Source organism: Pipistrellus hanaki (genome assembly GCF_964339955.1).
Source record: "Pipistrellus hanaki genome assembly, chromosome: 4".
NCBI classification, from domain to species: domain Eukaryota; kingdom Metazoa; phylum Chordata; class Mammalia; order Chiroptera; family Vespertilionidae; genus Pipistrellus; species Pipistrellus hanaki.
The window spans coordinates 58,244,092-58,265,114 of NC_140506.1; the positions used below are offsets into that span (position 1 = coordinate 58,244,092).

General features: G+C 38.7%; 1 long non-coding RNA gene across 1 annotated transcript in view; it reads right to left on the reverse strand.

Annotated features, from left to right (window-relative positions):
- The window catches only part of LOC311622107, a 69,561-nt gene that overhangs the window by 9,437 nt on the left and 39,101 nt on the right, over positions 1-21,023 (reverse strand). The window contains exon 2 of the long non-coding RNA XR_014794952.1: positions 432-554. This is a non-coding gene — a long non-coding RNA (uncharacterized lncRNA). The remainder of the gene's footprint in view (positions 1-431; positions 555-21,023) is intronic.

Genomic DNA, 21,023 nt, shown 5'->3' on the forward strand with positions numbered 1-21,023 from the left:
TCTTTCTTAACACTCAGCTTTTCAACTCTTACTTTTAGAACTCTGAACTCTATTCAAGGACCTGATGCCAACCAGTTCCTAACACAAGGACTTCATTCCCTTGCACTCTGTCTTGGTCTTGACCCAGTTTGATGCTTTCCTGTATAGTGAGTTGAACATGATTGCCTTCTTCCCTCAGCTTCATCCATCTGTGCCCACTCTCAGGCTTCTGAGCAGGCCATACCTGCCAACCCAGATTCTCAATGTGGTTTAAAATACTGCCAGCGTGTGTTCCTCCATTCACTAAACTGGAAGATCCTTGAGACAAGGACTGTGTCTTGTTCATATTTGTGTATTCAAGGCCTAGAATAGTGTTAAAGTACATAGTAATTTCCTAAAAATTGTTTTTTGAATGAATGACGAAGAACAAATCAATATTACAATGAAAATACATGAGAAAGAAGGCTCCGTGAATTTGATGGTGAGCCTGGATTTTTTGGTTTGCTCTGGAAATGAGAATGCATCTCCACAAGCATTGATATTCTCCTCTGCAATCAGACGGATGCGCTGCCTTCCTGACACACAAAAGGAAAGGGAAGAATAAGTAAAGGCTTATACTGAATGACATACTCTCAGTGCTTCATTCCTTCACCCTATCAGCCTTTACTGAGTACCTGCTAAATCCGGGAACTATCCCAGTCTGTATTGAGTCAAAGAGGAATATAGTTCTGGCACTTATTCTGGTCATAATCTATTATGATTCACAGATATAAATTAGCAGGATGATAATACTTAAGTGCTTTATTGATATGCCATCTATTCTACCACAAAATTGAGAAAATTTACAAAAAATTCATACAACGCAGAAGTGTAAAATTAATAGCTGGGAGAGTCAGAAAAATGAAAATATCACACAAATGTATGAGATAATGTATCTATTGATGCTAGAAGTGAGCAACAAATTTGTCTATAAATTACCTAGCAGCTAATAGATTAAAGACATATTCAATTACAAGATTTGTGGTAAGAAATACAACTTGTGCTCACTTCAGCAACACATGTATGAAAATTGGGACAATACAGGGAATATTAGCATGGCCCTGCACGAAGATGATGTGTAAATTCATGAAGCATTCCACGTTATTAAAAAAATGCAACTTTTCTTTATGTTGAGACCAATAAGTAATTTCTTTCTGTGTCTATATATGGGGGAACACTAGATATTTGCAAGAATATCTACATTAAGTACACAGGGAAATACTCACTTCCATTCAAGTAATTTGGAATACTAAATAGAATATATTAAACTACTTTTATTTTATGGGTGTAGCCAGCATGAAAAGGACAACCAGAAATACACAAGTGCCAGAAACAAAGTAACTTCTGAGCTGAAGTCTGGCAACATACAGTGTAGAAGGAAGACCTGGGAGTAAACAGAGTCACAGGGTCTGGATTTCAATGCCAACATGAGGATGAGAGCTGGAGTTACAAATCCTACCCCTGTGGTTAAAAAAAAAAAAAAAAAAGGTCTGGGCTTCCTCTGAGAGAACAGGACCTGGGAAGCAAACCACTCACTCAAGCTGTGGTTAGAAATAGTTTCCCATGTGATTCTAGAGTCTTAGGTCTGTGACTCATGATTGTGGAGGCCTCATAATACTATCTCAGTCCAAATATACAGAGCCAAATATGAGAACTTCCCTGGCAACTGTGAGGTCCCCAAACCCTGCCAGGGCTGCACAGGGAAACCTCCACAACCCAGGGAACATATATGAAGCAGCTCAGAGGGAAGATAATGCCAGGAAAAAATGAACCTATAGACAAGAATGACAAAATGTATGAGAATGTCTACATCAGGAAATATAAAAGACATAACTCACATCAAAGAAATAATCAGACAGTGAAAAGAAGATTTTAAAATAAGTACATTTAAAGTCTTCAAAGACAAATTCTTTTTGTGAAACAAAAACAGAAAGTTATAAAATAGTACACTGATATTTAAAAACTCAATAAAAAATTTAATATTAGATCAAGACAATAGAAAAGAGAATAAATTTGAGGAGAAATCTAAGGAGATTTTCTACAATGGAAGAGAAAAGTAAACTGAGCTGAAAAAAAAATTTTAATTACAAGACTTTAAAGAGCATATTAGAAGAATCAAAATACATCTGAAGAGCACATGAGGAAAAGTGAAACTGGGGAGAGGCAACACTCAAAAAATAATAGTTGAGAATGTTCCAAAGCTAAGAAGGATGAGTCTTTATTTTGTAAAAGCCAATTAATTACATTGACATAAGTGTAGCGATACTGCAGAACATCAAAGTTAAAGAGAAATCTTCAATTTCCCAGAGAGGAAAAAAAGATTGCTTCCAACAAATAGCAATGAGAAGAAAGGGCATACAAATTAAATATATCAGGAATGAAAAGGGATAGCATCACATATAATTGTGATTTGACAAAATAATAAAGTGCCTTCAGCAATTTAAAGCCAACACACTTTAAAATGTGATAAAATGGGAATTTTTCTAGGAACTGTTGTTGAATTCCAGTAACAACCCCACAAGGGATTTTAAAAATCTCAATGGCTCAATATACATTAAAGAAACTGAGCAAGTAATATATACCTTCTCACAAAGCTGGAATCATATAGCTTTATCAAACTTAAATTACAGATAATCCTCCCAGATAATATAAATTCTTATATAAATTCTCATATAAATTCTCCCGGATAATAGAAAAAATGCTATCTAACTTATTTTATTACATTAGTATAATATTTATGCTCAACCAAGACAAAAAAATAAATAAAATTATAAGCAAGTCTCACTTATACAAAAATGTTAAAGAATATATTATTTAAACAAGGCTAATTTTATATATATGGCCCTGTTGCACCATGTACAGTTGGAAGTATAGTTTATCATTAGAAAACTTATCAAGGTAAATACATTAAGAAAAATAGAGATTCAAAAAGTCACAAGAAAAATATAAAGGACAAGACATATACATTTGATAATATCAAAATGTAAAATGATTATCTCAATAGATTTTAAAAATAATTGATAAAAAGGAAAAAATATTTGTTCATGGTTCAAAAAAAGAAATAAAGCCCAGCAAAATAGTAAAGGAAGAGAATTTCCCTAAGTGGAGCTTTCAAAAACTAACAGCAAACATCTTACATCATGACAAATTTTAGAAGCATTCTCATGAAAGAAAAAGTTAGAAAAATATATAAGGACACAGTAAAGTTTATGTATAGAATTGAGAAGACATTTTCACTCAAACAAGAGTCAATGTGATCCAAGGCCTGCTTTTGTGCCTACTGCAGCCTTGCAGCCCACAATTTCTTCCAAAGTGCATGAATTTGTGCACTGAGCCCTAGTTCTATTATAAATTTTGGTGACTCTTAAAGTTAATGGTGGTTGTGGGCTTTTTTAATATTTGCACCTAACCAAAATCAAAGGTTGACCAACCAACCTGTGTGTATCCCCTCTTTTTGTTTCCTGAAATTTCACTGATCTCTGACATCCCAAAGTCTGAAAATCACTATTCTGCTTCATACCTGAGAAGTTTCAAGCAGATCAAAGTCACAGACTGAAGCTTTCATGCTGTAACTATTGAACTAATGACTCTTTTTTTTTTTTTTTTAACACACTCAATGGGTGAATATTGGGAATGAGGCATATAAATCAGTTAGCTTGATTTAATTCCACAGTAAGGCCTTTTAAAAATGTGTGCTGCTGTTCACAAGGTCATAGCACTAGAGGAAGATGGATTATTGCAAATCCATCATCACTGTGAAAAGCAATCCAGGGGATGGGTCAAAAACCTTGTCTCTACTTGAATATGATAGCACATGAGTTCAGTACTAAGTGACCTGAAGAGATAAGCATGAGGATCAAAGGAAAGCAAGGTCTAGACCCATTGGTCTTCAGTTCAAAAGGGAAAACCAATGTCAATAAACAGCAACTTAATGTTGATTTTTTTTTTTTTTTTGTCTCTAAGAAAGCAATGGAGCTATTGATTTGTAGTCCAGTTAGAAGAGTTTTCTTAATCTGACAGTAGAGAAATTACATTTGATGGGAGACAATTCTTCCTGAGGCTTGCTTTAAATAGTAAAAACATGCTCAAAATATTCTAATTTCACCTATAACGTTTTTGCTCATTTAATTTAACTTTAAAGGGTTTTATATGGCATTTTAGGATTATGAGTTCGATCATAAAAAAAATTGCTTTCTTTTACTTAGTATATATCAATGATTTCTCAAGTAGCCCTATTATTTTTTCTTCATATAATTTCTTATGGTTGCAAATCCTGCAAGTCGGGAATCACTGAATACTAATTCTCTAATCTCTAATCTTTAATCTCTAATCTCTCCTGATTCTATAACTAGGGATTGCAAATTTGAATGCTCTAGAAACTGAGCAATAATATAAACATGTGAAGTGACAATTGGGGTTGTTGAGGCCTTGGTGAACAGGAGACCCCATGTCTTTATTTTGCTTTTGTGAATTTTGAAAACATGTTGAATTCTAACAGGAGAGTTAAGAGTACAGTGAGCAATTGGCTAGAGTTCTAAAAAGGAAGGGAAGAGAACCTGAGATGGCCTTCTAGAAATGAAGGTCTGCTTTAATTTAGGGCTCCAGTCAAGTGCAGCAGCAAGTCTGAGTGGGTGGCATGATTCACTCAACATCAGCCTCCATGAGAACAAAGCTCAGTTGCCTTGAGAGTTCAGCGCTCCTTTCATTCCAACACCATGACTCTTTTGTCCTGGCTTCACCAGTGGTGACCAAACTGTTTTTCACCACCTACAGTTCTTTTCCTAACTCTATTTTGCCTGTAAATACCCTATCTTAAACTTATATCTTTAGAAAAAGAAATCACTGAGAAAGGTTAATGGGCCTATATATATATATATATATATATATATATATATATATATATATATATATATATATAATAAAACTGATGCACTCAGAATATTCTTCATCTTCTCCAATCCTAAACTCTATTTATCCACTGTAAGACCTTTAAGGATGTATGCCATTGCAAGAGGAGAAAAATTGTTATCTCATAAGACATTGTCATGTACTTTTTTTTTTCCCCTTGACTAAACATTTCCCTAAATTATCAATGAATCTCTCAGAGAGCTACAGTGCCGCAGAGAGTGACAGTATCTCAGAGAAACTCTGAAGCATAAGCTATAAGCCTTATATGAAAATGTTATCCCAAGAAAGCACAGAACAAGAGTTTTAAAAATTAGACCATCAAAACCTAGTTCAGAATGAGAAGAGACACAGAGAGCAATTTGAGAACTAAGATTAGTCAATGAGGCGAGACCAAACCTTTCCTGAGGCCTTGTCCAGAGACGCATTTCAGGGCCTTCTAATTCCCTGCTGTTTTCACAGTTGTGTTTACTACAGAAGTTGTTATGGCTCCCTGCTCAAATTCACAATTTTCACATAGTTTGTACTCAAGGCCAATAGCTAGTAAGCTTGGAAAAAAAAGAAAAGGCAGAATGAGGTGATATCTGATGGGGGAAAAAATAGAAAATTACAATAAGAAGTGACTCCGTTGGTTCAACTCCCCCACTTTACAGAAACAAGTAACTGAGCTCTTATAGTGACAAACTCCAAAGCAAGAATAATGAGAGGAGCAATCTTGGTTTTAATTATTTTTACTTCATATTTAGTTCTCTCTTTTTTACTATATAACACTGTCTGCATTGATAAAAACTTTTAAAAAAAAATCTATTGAAATATTATAGATACAGACTAGAGGCCTGATATTATGTATTTATTGAATTACAGATATACAATTTCATGCATGGTTTGGGGGGGGGTCCCTCAGCCTAGCCTGCACCCTCTCCAATCTGGGACCCCTTGAGGGATGTCCGACTGCTGGTTTAGGCCTGATCCAGGACTGCTGGCTCCCAACTGCTCGCCTGCCTGCCTTCCTGATTGCCCCTAACCACTTCTGTATGCCAGCCTGATCATCTCCTAACCACTGCCCTTCCAGCTTGATTGATGCCAAACTGCTCCCTTGCCAGCCCAATTGCCCTTAACTGCCCCCCCCCCCCCCTGCAGGCCTGGGTCCCTCCAACTGCCCTTCCCTGCAGGCCCAGTGCCCCCAACTTCCCTCCTCTGCCAGCCTGGTCCCCCTAACCGCCCTCCCCTGCAAGCTTGATTACCCCAATTGCCCTCCTTTGCAGACCTGGTCCCTCCCAATTGCCCTCCCCTGCTGGCCATCTGTGTCCACATGGGGGCAGCCATCTTGTATATTGTAGTGATGGTCAATTTGCATATTACTCTTTTATTTGATAGGCTAGAAGAACAAATTAAATAAATGTATATTTTTAAAAACAGTAAAGCAAGTACTTTTGAAACTGCCACCCAGACAGAGATCTAGAAGACTACCAGCCCCTTAAGAACTGTCTCACACAAATGTGTGTTACCCTCTCCTCCTGCACCCCTCGTCCCCCGAAAGGAAACCTCTCCCATTTAGGTGATGACTGTTTACCTACTTTACTTCACAGTTTCACTACTTAGACATGTAACCCCAAACAAGGCATTTTTCATTTTGTTTAATCACATCATTACATGTAAACATTTATGTCTGACATTTTTCACTCAACATATATTTGTGAGATTCCACTGGATGGATGTGTAGTGCTATAGATTGTTCATCTTATTGCCATATGACTGTCCAATGTGTGAATATATCATATTTCATTAATCTGTTTGTTGATAGACAACTGGATGTGTCCAGCTTGGTGCTATTATCAAATGTACAGTTATAAGCATTCCTGAACATGTCTCCCGGCTCACAGGCCTAACAGTTTCTCCAGGGTACGCTCCTGGACAGAGTGGTGTAGAGTGTGAACATAGTCTATTTAAAGGCTTTTACCAGGAAAAATAGGCTGTGGTCGTCTTCCTAGACGACACCCTGACGATGGTGTGTGGCCACACCTGGAAATGTGGTAACAGGGCAGTTGGATTACAGTCTAGCAGACCTTTGTCCCTCAATGGGCAAGAAATAGTAAGGATTCAGATCTTTTAGCAAAAGCATACAACATAGAAAGAAGGACAATTAAAAACTGGGTAAGGAAGAGCAGGGAGCTTATGCTAATTCCACTACAGAGGAATTTGTTTTTAAGAAATTAGCCATTCCAAGAGCTTAATAAAAATGGTGAAAAACCAGAAAATTAATAGTTGTCCTGGTGAATGATACCTATTGATGAAAATAAAATTTAAAAGTACAAAAAATAATAATTTCAATTTACCATTTCTTTGTTATCAATTTTGCTTTTAATGTGCACTTAGTTTTTAAAACTAGGCTGTAAATTCTTGAAATGATTGGCATTAAATTTGAATTGTGATTTTTTTTTTAAAAAAATGTGGAGCTAAAATAAACTGCTAACAGAAGTGATGTACTGCTAATAAGATATTTTACTGTTGTTTATTAATACCTCTCCTGTTTCTAAAAATGATTTGCAGCAACAAAATAAAATATGTAGATTTGATAAGACTGGAAAAACATCAAAGCAGATTAAAAAGGCAAAAATCCAGGAAGTAAGAGGAGGAAAGAAAGAGCATAATTAAGCAGAAAACATGGTCTAAAGGAAGTTGCTAATCAAACAGAAAATGAGAGCAAGAAATTTCTTATAACTGCATTAAAGTAAATCATACTTTAGTTTACAGAACACATGTACTATATTTTTTTAAATAAATAAAACTTTTTAAAGTTTGTCTTCTTTCTCCCTTTTCCAACCTATTTCATTCTGTCCCAGCTGTCAGAGGTCAAAGGTAATAATAGTCAGTGAGCAGAAAAAAAGGTTATCCATCAGCACAGCTTCTCCAAAGACAGGGCAGAGGGCTGTGCCCGGGGAAGGGTCTAGGACAATGGTTCGCCAGGAGGGCAATTTTGCCCTTGGGGACAGTGGCAATGTCTGGATGCATTTTTATTTGTGCATTATCCTTTATGGGAAGGATACTATTGTATTCTAGTGGGCAGAAGCCAAGCTACTGCTGAATATCTTACAATGCACAGGACAGCCCCTCCACTACGCATTCCCAATAAAGAATTATCCAGCCCAAAATGTCAATGGGGCCAGGTTGAGAATCCTGAACCTAGTGAATAAAGAATCTAGATGAATTCTTTATTCTACTACTTGAAGACCAGCCCATCATGCACTATTAACACACATAGAACGACTTCTCCCTCCTTTGCCCAGCAAATACTTTCTCTACAGTTTTTTTTCTTTTTCATTACCGTCATGAAAATCAAAACACATGCTTTATTTAACATCTCACTTCTAGTTTACTTCAGACTCCCAACTAATCTCCTGGCTCACTTTAATTCATGAGCACACACTTTTTTCCCCTCTTTCTCTTGACATTGTATTCACTCCCTCTCACCTAAAGAATTGCAGTGTTTTCTATTTTGTCTGTGATGCCAAAACTAAAGTCCTCACTCTAACTCCAGGCTCATCATTTAGCAATGCTAAATCTTCATTTAAATCCCACCTTAAATTCCCCTAGCTCCTTTGTTCCAGCCAAGACATTAAAGATCTTTCTCCCTCTCATCTCCTCCACCAGGTTCAACCTGCCTCCTGGTTGTCTCCTGTTCTTTTGATAAAGAATAATTCGTGAAAAAAAACAGATTACTTTTTAAATGCTTTCATTGTTACGACCAGACTTCGTGATCCCCAAGGACCACCAGGGAGCCGAGTCCGATGCAATAAACAAAAGAGCCTTTTCCTTGCTAGCATGGGCTCTGTCCCACTCACGCCGGCAGCATGGCGGAAGAGAGAGCGAATTTTGCCCAGTCCAGGGGTTTTACTCCAGTCGGTGGTGATGTCACTGCCTTGGCTAACCCTGATTGGTTTGGTGAGGGCTAGGATTCAGTTACAGAATGGAGGATAACTCCGCGCTGCCCCACAGTAGAGTCAGGAGCCCATCCTCTCCCTGCCCTGCCCTCTCATCATCTTGGTTAAGTGGCACAATAGAAGAATCTACTACAAAATACATTAACTGAAAAGAATTTAACTATTTTCCTTTCAATATTCAATGTCAGAAAACTGTTTTCAACATTATAGGCTGAAGCAAAAAAAAAAAAAATGTTTTCAAGCAAAGGATTTCAACTAATTATAATTTTCCCCTTTTCCAAAAGGTCTAATTAGATCATTTTTCATAAAAATCTTGGCTTGGCATCAAGAAAAATTAAGATAATATCATTTACTCCTTTAAAAAAAAATCTGGGCTTATTTTAATCTTTAAAAAGATACTTTTGTGTGTGGAGGGGGGGTTACATATTGAACCCTATTGACACACACACAAAAGATTAAAATAAAATACTAAATTTACATTTTTCCAGTAAAGTCCATTACATAAGAGAGTTTCAGATAATGCTAAGACAATAACATTCCTAGTACAGATACTGAAAATGTTTGGCCCGAATAAAAGAAATATGGGCCCTACCTATAATAATAATAAAAGCTTAATATGCTAATTAGACCAGACTGATGAACAGTGGAACAACCATCCGGATGACCTTCTGAACGAAGCCCCCTGTGAGGGCCGAGGCAGCCAGCGTGGCTTCAAGGGCAAGCCCCTTGCACAAATTTCGTATATCGGGCCTCTAGTTTTAAAATACTTAATACACAGAGAGAAGAATAAATAAACTTGCAAAGTTGATCACAAGGAGAAAAGCAGGACAAGAAGAAAGCAATTGCAAGGAGTGAGGCTTGGCTTACTATAAGAAGGAAGTCCTACAGCCACTCTGATTTTGAAGGAGCTTTAGGAATGTCTCAAGACCATCACTTCCATTAGGAAAATATTCCCTGACCAAAAACTGTGGACCTTGGCTTCAGATTCCCTCCTCAATGAATGATGCACACTGCACACACCAGCCCCATGGCTTCATATTTTCAATTTCTCAGAGCCTCTGGATCACAGCTTCTCCCAGCATCTGGGCAGCCACCAGCCCTACACATCACATTTAGATGCAATGATGGTCAATTGCAGGAGTCCCCCACTGTCTGCAAAATGAAGTTATAACCCTTTCACAATCTGCTACTACCAACCCTCTGCCCCACCCCAGGTGAATAAGTAAAGTTTTAATGTAAAATAGGTCAAATTTCTTAAACTTATTGGAGGTTTTTTTTTTTTTTTTTTTTGTATGCTGTTAAAGGATTGACTTAGGGAAATGTTATAGATACAATGCAGCCAGATAGTTTAAAGGAATTTGACAAAGTCTCCTGTAAGATCTTTGTGGTCAAATTAGAGAGATGGGAATCATTTAAAAGGGCTTTGTAACTAGAAAAGTGGCCATAAAGTACTGATTAATGGGGAACTGCTAGACTAAAAAGAGATATCCAACAGTGGAGCACAGAACATTGCCTGTGCAACTTCCTGGTTAAAAATGTGGAATTCATGTTTATCACATTTGGAGATCATGATGCTGAGAAGGAAAGCAAATACAGAGAATGGCAGAAAGAAGACAAAATGGCAGGATGCAAGATGGAGCAAAAGAAGATGAAATTCAACCAATTCCAAAACCAAACTACAAAAGTACAAGACAGGGAGACAGTGATATCGCAGAACCATTTATGGAAAAGGCATAAATATTTTACCCAATTGCAAGCTTAATATAAGTCAACATGTGACTCTCCAAAAAAAATTTAATATGACCTTGGGTTGTATTAATAGATCTACAATAGCCATAATGAAGGAGATAAATGTTCCTCTGTCCTCTACAACCTGAATGGCAAAGGAACAGAGAATAGTTAGTGTGAAGAAAGAAGGTGATTGATTGTTCTCCTTAAATATTTAAAGACATGTCATGTAGAAGCAGCCCTCAGAAGTTTAGCATACAATGGGTAAAATATATGAATAGATAAATTTGGCTTTTCTTCCTAACAGTGAAGATTGTCATGGCAGAGAATAAAGTCTCCATTACTAGACTGAACCAGTTTTGTACATGCTGTAGATTGGATTCAAGTCCTAGAGAGGTTATCAGAATGAATGGACTGTCAGGTGTTTGGAACCCTGAGATCCTATGACTTGGAACAACCCAGAAAGTTGGAGTCATTGGGTAAAGTTGTGATAATGGATTGCAGAAAAGTGAGGATTAGTGAAGGAAAGTTGCTCCATCCTCAAGAATTGTGAAGCAGCCTGGCTGGTGTGGCTTAGTGGTTGGGCATCAACCTATGAACCAGGAGGTTATGGTTCCATTCCCAGTCAGGGCATATGGCTGGGTTATGGGCTCCATTGGCAGTAGGGGATGTGCAGGAGGCAGCTGATCAATGATTCTCTCTTATCATTGATGTTTCTATCTCTCTCTCCCTCTCCCTTCCTCTCTAAAATTAAGAAAAAATATTTTTAAAAGAATTATGAAGCAAAACTCCTGCTGCCTCTGAACAAAATTTTATAGAGATGAATTGCACTTCCACACTCATTCGATACAAAACCTAATAATAGAATTATAGGGGAAATTCTCTTTCCATTTTATGCTTCGTAAAAGCTTTAAAATGCTTCCTCTTCCTAAACCTGCTCTGCAATATCACTTCGCTAAGTTGTGTAAAATATAGATTTGGATAGGCATCTTCCAGGAGTAATTTTTCAACTGCAGTAAGTAAAAGCCTAACCATAAATTGTAAAATAATTTTTTGAGTCCTTAGAACTAAAATATGTTTTCTAAATTTATTTCTTATTTAAATCTATTTTGTATTCCCCAGACATCAAGTAGAATAAACCTATTTGCCCGCACACGTGGGTCTCCTTTTCGTGCACCAATGTCAAAATGAGGGTTTCAGTTTGCTTTTAACTCTCAATATTAGTGACAATCTAGACCAGTGGTTTTCAACCTTTCTAATGCCGCAAACCTTTAATACAGTTTCTCATGTTGTGGTGACCCCCAATCATAAGATTGTTTTCGTTGCTACTTCATAACTGTAATTTTGCTACTTTTATGAACCTTAATGTAAATATCTGTGTTTTCTGATTGCCTTAGGCGACCCTGCTGGCAGTTCTGACCCTGTGGGCTCCAACCCACAGCTTGAGAACCACTGCTGTAGAGCCTAAGACCATCAGAAAACACATGATGTCTGCAGGCCTGAGCCACCAGTGAGTGCCCCTCGAACAGGTCCTCTGGTCATGCACATGCTTCTTGTCGCAGTGGACTCCACTTACAAAACACAAGTTCAAAGGTAAAGTTATAATGTTATAACGGCAACAGCAGAGTATTAAACTAAGCATGAAGCCCCTTTTGGGAGCCGGGCCCTATGTGACTGCACGAGGTGCACACCCATAAGCCTGGCCCTGCTTGGGAGAGAAGCCTTGCAGTTGCTAGAAATTAAATGGGATGTGACAATGGTATACTGTCATTTCAAGATCATGTTAGAAAAAGAGACTTCTTTCCTCTGTATTTTACAGTACTTGTTTCTCAAAAATACAGCTCTCAGCATTTCTTCTGATCTTGCACTGCCAGAAGCTGAAATCTTAAGTTATAATTTTCTCTGCATGGCAAATGTGCTGCTTCATTTTATAAATTCATGGTTGAAACTTCTTTCTTTATTAAGATGAAATCCAATGGGCCTGGGATGGCCTGCTAGCTCTTATCCACATGTAATATTTGTAGGCATTATCTTTCCTGAGGGGAAAAAATAGTTCTTTCCCATTTTTGAGTTAACCAAAGCTATCTATATAAGTAAAAGCTTAAGCAACTGTACAAGCAGTCAACCATTAGAAGCGGTCAACCAAATGACCAGTCGACCAGTCGCAACGATGTACATCGACCTCCAGGGGTCAGATACTCAACACAGGAGCTTCTCCTGGTGGTCAGTGCGCTCCCACAGACAACCTCCCATGGCTGGCCAAACTCCCATGGTCTCTACCCCTGGCTGGCCAACCCAAATTGGCCCTGGAGACTGGGCTAGATGGCCCCGATTAGCCCCAATTGCAGGCCAGGCCAAGGGACCCCACCTGTGCATGAATTTGGGCACTGGGCCTCTAGTTTTTAAATAATAAAAAATGGCCAGTTATTTGACCAGGATGGAAGCTTGTTAGGGTTTTCATGGGAGCACCTGTTATCTATCCCTCAAGTCTGGCACGCTGGGACAGCAATTCTAACAAACCCTGGGTCCCAAACCTATCTGACATTTACATTTTCACCTGCCTGCCAGTCCTAGGTCCCAAACCTATGTGACATTTATATTTTCCCTGAGTTGCTCATCCAGAGGCCACTCTCCACCTTCATTAACTGAAATAATGGTCACCCCAATCCATCCTATAACCACTGTGGCATTGTGACATGGTCTCTTTTTTTACGACCTAATTTCTCACCTTTCTTGACCTCTCTCCTTTTGTTTCTTAAGCCTTGAATTTTGAATCCATCACTTGTGTTTGGCAAAGAAAGGGCATATTCATACATTTAATTTCTCCTTTTTCTATCCAAGTTACCAGGGTTAGTGCTGCTTATCCAATTTGTTATAAAGTGATTTGTTTCTGCAATATTTTCCCAAATCACATAAACATATGTCAACATATGTATACCCTCCATTTCCGTTTTCTATTATTGAACATTTTTACCGTGCACTGAGTGCTTCCCACACTTATAGGCAACCAGCCAACAAGAATTGAGAGACATTGCAAAAACCCTCCCCCTGAGTGTGCTGCCTCAGCCAGCATGTTCTCTGTGTGCCCTACTCCCCCTCAGCCTTTACTTCTGCCAATTATTTTGGGTATGCTCAAGAGCTTTTACTCTTATAGACAACAAAATGTTTGGAAGTAATAGACTTGGACTTGCCTCCAAGAAAGCAAGGAAAATATCATGCTATATTTATACAAGTTGTAAGGCAGCTGATGTTGACCTCAAAAAAATAGATATGGAAACTTAGGGTGAGGCTCAGCAGACAATTTGGAGACGGGTGGAAAAACAGTGACATTAGAGTGGAATCATAAACATCTCTGTAGACTGGGATAACTGACCTGCTATTGTTTGAAAAACACCTAGAAGAATATGAAGCCAGAAGTATGTCATGACTGACTCTACTCCTTTGAAGAGAATAGAAGCGGTATTGTCAATGTGACATGCCAGGAATGCAGGGCCTTGACAGTTCTGCTCTAACCTGTGTGACACTATTAGCACTCCTATTTCCCCAAACACACCCTTTTTGCCAAACATGGAGGGCATATACCATATAGCAGCATCTCTCTATAAAACTCATCACTGTAAGAACTATTGCTATTTAATTTAACCTAATCCTAAAATAATTACTCAACTAACATGTTCATTATATTTAAATTCCTTTTTTCATTTAAATTGTATTTTCAAGATTATCACCGTAAAATGGGATTACATCAAAATAAAAAGCTTCTGCACAGCAAAAGAAACAATCAACAAAATGAAAAGGGACCCCACTCTCTGGGAGAATATATTGGCAATGATACACCTGATGAGGGGTTAATTTCCAAATTATATAAAGAACTCATACAACTTAACAAAAGGAAGATAAATAATCCAATTAAAAATGGGCAAAGGACCTAAATAGACATTTCTCTAAAGAGGTCATACAGAAGGCCAAGAGACATATGAAAAAATGCTCAGTCACTAATATTCAGAGAGGGGTAAATTAAAATGACAACGAAATATTACCTCACACCATCAGAATGGCTATGATCAACAAACAACAAGTGCTGGCAAAGATGTGGAGAAAAGGAAATCCTATTGCACTGCTGGTGGGAATGCAGACTCGTGCAGCCACTGTGGAAAATAGTATTGAATTTTCTCAAAAAATTAAAAATGAAACTGTCATTTGACCCAGTGATCCCACTTCTAGAAATATATCCTAAGAATCCAGAAACATCAATTAGAAAGAATGTATGCACCGCTATGTTTGTAGCAGTGCTATTCACAATAGCTAAGATCTGTAAATAGCCCAGGTGCGCCTATCAGTAGATGAGTGGATAAAAAAGCCAAGGTACATTTACACCATGGAATACTATCTTATATAATAAAAGCTTAATATGCAAAAGGACTGAATGGTGGACAGACCATTTGGCAGGGGGCGGGGCCAGTGAGCAGATGGTGCCAGGCCACGCAAGGTGCATGCCAGCAGGCAGATGGAGGGGATGACGATGGGAGGAGAGGTGTCAGTGACCAGCAGTGGGAGATATCTTTCCCTGATCGCCTGCCTGGTCGTCTCCCACAGAGGGAGGCCAGATTGCAGCTAAGCCGTCAGTAGGATATCCCCTGAGGGTTCCTGGACTGTGAGAGGGCACAGGCCAGGCTGAGGGATTCCATCCCCTTCCGCCCTGAGTGCACGAATTTCCATGCACTGGGACTCTAGTGCAGTTATAAAAAGAAAGGCTCTCTTAACTTTTGTGACAGTATGGAGAGACCTGGAAAGTATTATGCTAAGCGAAATAAGCCAGTCAGAGAAAAACAAGTATCACATGACTTCACTCATATATGAAATCTAATGAAAAAAAAATTAACAAACAAAATAGATCCAGAGACTTGAGAGCATGGAACACATTGATGAACACATTGAAGGAGGAAGAAAGGGGTAGGAAGAGATTAACCAAAGAACTTATACGTATATATGCATAAACCACGGGCACAGACAATAGTGTGGTAAAGGCCTAAGTGATAGGTGGATTGGGTCAAAGGGGGGTAGGGGTAGAAGGGGAACATCTGTAATACTTTTAGCAATAAAGATAATTGAAATATATATAATAGTTGGCAACATCATCTTTATCAAAATCCAGCACCTACAATGTTTAAGGCACTGGAGAGACACAAAGGTAGGATATATTGCCTCAGCACTCAAGGAGTTTATAGTCTAGTTTAGGGAAAAGGAAAGTGCAGGTGAGTGTGTATGGAGAACAGAGGTTATGGGAGCTCTGAGCATAGAGAGGATGCCCAGGTTGTCAGGGAAAGATGTGCAAGGCACGTGGGACTTGGCCGGATGCCAATAAGGATTGAACTCCCATAAGAGAGAGATGGTGGAGGTCCCAATGCAGATGTATAAAGAAAGGAACACAAACAGGGTTTAGGAATGAGAGTGAATAGCCTGAATTAAATGAAAGGCTCATTAGGAATTGCTTGGTTGTGTGTGATAGAAACCCAATTTGAACTACTTTAATCAAAATGGGAAATCAGGAGAACAGAGAGTCTTGTGCAATTCAAGAACAGAAATCCAGCTGAACCTGGGAACAAGTGCTCGTCTGTCTTTCTGCTCCTCTGGCCTCATGCTTCATCTCCTCAGGTGAGAAACGTGGATACTAACATCCCCCAACCCCACCCCATCTTACAGACTCAAAACAATGGGCTTTGTCCCCATATCTAAATCCCTGAGACACTGACTGGCTAGGGCATAGATAGGATCAGTTGATTACCATAGAGACTCCTTCAGAAAATTTAAGGATTAATGGGAGGGATAAAAGGTAGTTTAGGAAGAGATGTCTTTCTAAGGAAAGTATTTAGAAGGAAAATGGTTATACTGAAAATATACACACTACATACAGAAACAGTATCCATAAACATAGAAATCCATGCTAAAAACTAAAATGGCACATTTTGTGCTTATTAACTTAGAATTACGAATACTTAAAAACTCACATCAAAATGCTAACCTGAAATAGAATTTATTTATTCCTGTTATTCTTCCCCCCAAATAGCTAGGTTCACCTGCAATTATTAGAATGAAATGCACTTATGCTGCCTTGTATTCTATGCCAGCATTTACCATATTCATATTTCTTCCCCCTGCTTTTCTGTGTGTAACTAAGATAGCATCATATAGAACTTTTATAAATATAGCTGCTCTTTTTTTCTAGCTGGAGTAAATCTTTTTATAATAACTAAGGATAACTAAGCTAACTCTCAATGTACAGATTAACTACATTATATTAGGATTTTATGGTGTACATTATGTCTTGAAGGCTAAGATTTTATTGATTTGATATTATAAGGAATCGCTACTGCTTTCATTCAGAATTGAATAACAGCTCCTGACTTAAATAGGACCTCTGACTATTTCAATACTCCAGTAAAAATAGATAAAAATCATGACTGCAGAAGAAATGCACAACTTTAAATAGACAATGAAGACACTGAAATTGTTAAAGATTTTGCTTATGTTGGTTTAGTCATCAATTTAAATGAAGACTGCAGCCAAGATATCAAAGGAAGGCTGACACTCAGAAGGTCAGCAACGGAAGAATTAGGAAAGATCACCAAGAGCATGTATCATTAGACGTCAAGGCTAAACTCATCCACATTCTCGCATTATATGGACGGATGTTAAAGTTGGACAGTGAAGAATGCTAATAGAAATATACATATATATGATTTATTTGAAATATGGTGTTGGAGGAGAGTTCTAGAGATACCTCAGGCTGCCAGAAAGATGAACAAACGGATCCTAGTTCAAATTAAGTCTGAATCATCTCTGGAGGCAAAAATGACAAAACTGAAACAGTCCTACTTCTGGTACATCATGAAAGGCAGGGTTCTTTTTTAAAACATATACATTTTTAATGGTTTCAGAAAGAAAGGAGAGGGACAGAAAGAGAAACATCAGTGAGAGAGAATAATTGATCAGCTGTCTCCTGCACAACCCCTACTAGGGATTGAGCCCACAACCAGGGCATGTACCTTGACTGGGAATCGAACCCTGGCCTCCTCGTTTAGAGGTTGATGCTCAACCACTGAACCATGCCAGCTGAGCAAAGGCAGGGTTCTTTGGAAAAGACAATAATAGAAGGCAGCAGGAAAAAAGACAGACCAAATATGAGATGGACTGACTGCATAAAAGAAGCCATCAGTATTGACTTATAGGAGTTGAACAGGGCTGTTGAGGACAGGACATTGTGGACATCACTCATTCATAGAGTCACCAGGAGTCAGTCAACTCAATGGCATATAACACTCACACAGTGGAAAATGTATAGTTAGAAGAATGATAGAAAAATTGGTATTTGTGCCCTAGCTGGTTTGGCTCAGTAGATAGACTGTCAGCCTGTGAGCTGAAGGGTCCCAGGTTCAATTCCAGTCAAGGCCACATTGATGTTTCTATATATCTCTCTCCCTCTCCCTTCCTCTCTGAAATCAATAAAAATATCTTTCAAAAAAAGAAAAATTGTTTTATGGCATCCTTAAGCCTTTAAGAAATATAGGTTGTACATCCAGAGTCCCATTTGGAACAATTTTGCCATTTGTTACCTGGAACATTCACCTTTGGCTCACCCAAGTGTCTTCTGTCCTACCACGTACCTAGCCCAAGGCCAAGGCTCAACTTCAATAGGAGCAGGGACCTCACTGTATCCCACCTAAAACAGTGCCAAGATCATGGTAGATATTCAGTAAATACTGAATACATGAATTACATAAAGTGTCTGTATTCCTAAATACAGAATTAAAGACATACCCCAAGTAAAAAGAGCAAGGTTAAAATGAAGAGGTGAGTGAGGAAGGAACTAAACATCCTATAAGTGCTTCATTGCTTTAAAAAAAAAAAAATGTCCCTTCTTATGCATAAAGAATAAGTTCTGCCGAAACCCGTTTGGCTCAGCGGTAGAGCGTTGGTCTACGGACTGAAAGGTCCCAGGTTCGATTCCGGTCAAGGGCATGTACGTTGGTTGCAGGCCCATCCCCAGTAAGGGGTGTGCAGGAGGCAGCTGGTCGATGTTTCTCTCTCATTGACGTTTCTAGCTCTCTATCTCTCTCCCTTCCTCTCTGTAAAAACTCAATAAAATATAATAAAAAAAAAAGAATAAGTTCTTCTTCACACATAAAGCTGAATACTTCCAAACCCTTTCATTCCAATTATGTTAGTGTCTGGGGATAAGACTCAACTTCTAAAGGAAAAAGGAGTTTCTTGCTGAGCCTCAGCTAGATGCTCAGGTCATGGCTCTGGAGTGATGCTGATTGTCCAGTGCTTCCTTTGATAAACAGCATGATTGCACTGCCTGGAAAAGTAATTCCTGCTATCAGAAGATTCTGCCAACAGAGTCATTCTGGACCATAAAAATTGTAAAAGGAAATGATAAGAGTGTCAGCAAATTCAATCAGTAGGATGAGATCAAATTTATTGAGTTCCTTGGAAAACCAGACAGCCCATAGCATACTTGGTGAATTAAATCTCTCCATGACCAAACATCCAATTTTACACAGAAAACCGCATGTCTTTCTGCTACACCCAAGACTTTTTCCTAATTAGTATAAATGAAGAGTATATGGTGGGAGGAAGAAAGAGAGCAAGCAAAAGAAATCTGAGGTACCTATGGGCAATCCAGGGGGAGGTATGGCATAGCATGCTTAAAGATCAGTAAGAGCATAGGTCATAGGTAACGTGTATTAAATCCTTGCTAGGCCCTATTCTAAGAACTTCACCTATGTGACCTTACTTAAGCCTTGCAACAATCCTGAGTATGCTCTCTTTTTAATCATTATTTTACAGATAAGAAAATAGAGGTTTAGAGAGATTAAAGAACTTGTTCACAACTGACAAATGGTAGACTTAGGATCTGCGCCAATATCTTTCTGAATCCAGACTTTACACCCTTAATCCCCATATAAACTGCCTTATAGAAGAGAGTTCTAGGCTTAATCTCTGCTTTCTCAGACTCCCTTCAAAGCCAAGAGCTTGTCTCTCTCCTTCACATTCAGTCTAATTGGACCTCAGTAGTAACATCACTTCCTATCCCTATCACGCCACTGGCCATGTTCTTGCTGAGTGTACCAGTATTAGGATATCTTGAGATGCAGAATAACCAACAGAAAGTAGACTAAGTAAAGGGGTTTTGTTGTTTGGTTTTGTTTCTCAGACAGGAAAGCTGGAAGGTGGACAGACCTAGTATTTGTTCAATAGCTCAGTAACATTATCTCGAATGCAGCCTCTTTCCAGCTTTCTGTCCCACCGTTTTAAGTATGTTGGCTTTTACCCTCCAGTCTGTTGCCCCGTTATTGGGCAGTACTCCCTCACCCACCTGCACACAAAGTAAGGAAGGAAGGTACAAGAACACTGTTCATCCATTTTTCTCTATAGATGAGACAAGAAATCAGTCCCAGTGCCCCCCATGCCTCATTGGAAGTGAGTTTTAGGGTCATCCCTAGCTGCAAGGAATGCTAGGAAAAAGTAAGTATCTGATATCTTTATAGCCTCCGTTGTGGTCATTAAGTTTTAGGATCAGCCAACATAACATGAAAGAAGGGAAGGGTCACTGATACAGCAAATAGAAGGCTCTGCCACCTCCCTGTTGGCCTTTTCTTGTACATGACACTCCTGCCGGATATCCTGCTTAAACTCTTTTTCCAGACCCAGGGTCTTGTTCGTCTTGTCTCTAACCTTCTTAGTCACTCCTTCTCAGTTTTCCCCCCAACAGCACTTCATCACTGGTGAAATAGGAATACTAAACTTGTTCCAAATCACACAAGTACCTCTGGAAACTAGGCCAAAATAAAATATGTGGAGATGGCCATTAGTGATGGGAACACAGGAGACTGAGGTAAACTGGAGAATGCATGTCTGCTAAAACACACACACACACACACACACACACACACACACACACACACACCTCAAACTCACATTTTAAAGCACTTGGCTAAGAAGAACGCCTCTGTAGGACAAATGTATCCTGTGGACCTTCACTTTGCAACATCTGAATGATTTCCAATGCTTCCGTTCTAACATTTCTGCATGAATTTCTCAAAGTTAAATACTCATGGGATCTCATTAACACTGGGGTCACAGGTTATTGTATTAGTTACTACGATGTACCTGTATTAGTCTGTGTGGGCTGACACAATAGAGTACCTCAGACTGGAGTTGGAAACATTTGAAATTTATTTTCTCCCAGTTCTGGAGTTTAGAAGTCCAAGATCAATGTGCCAGTATGGTTGGTCTCTGGTTAACCCTCTCCTCTTAGCTTATGGATAGCCACCTTCTCTTACTTCACATGTCTTTTCTTCTGTGCATTCCTGGTGTCTCTCCCTCTTGCTATAAGGGCACCAGCCCTATGAACTCACTTAATGCTTA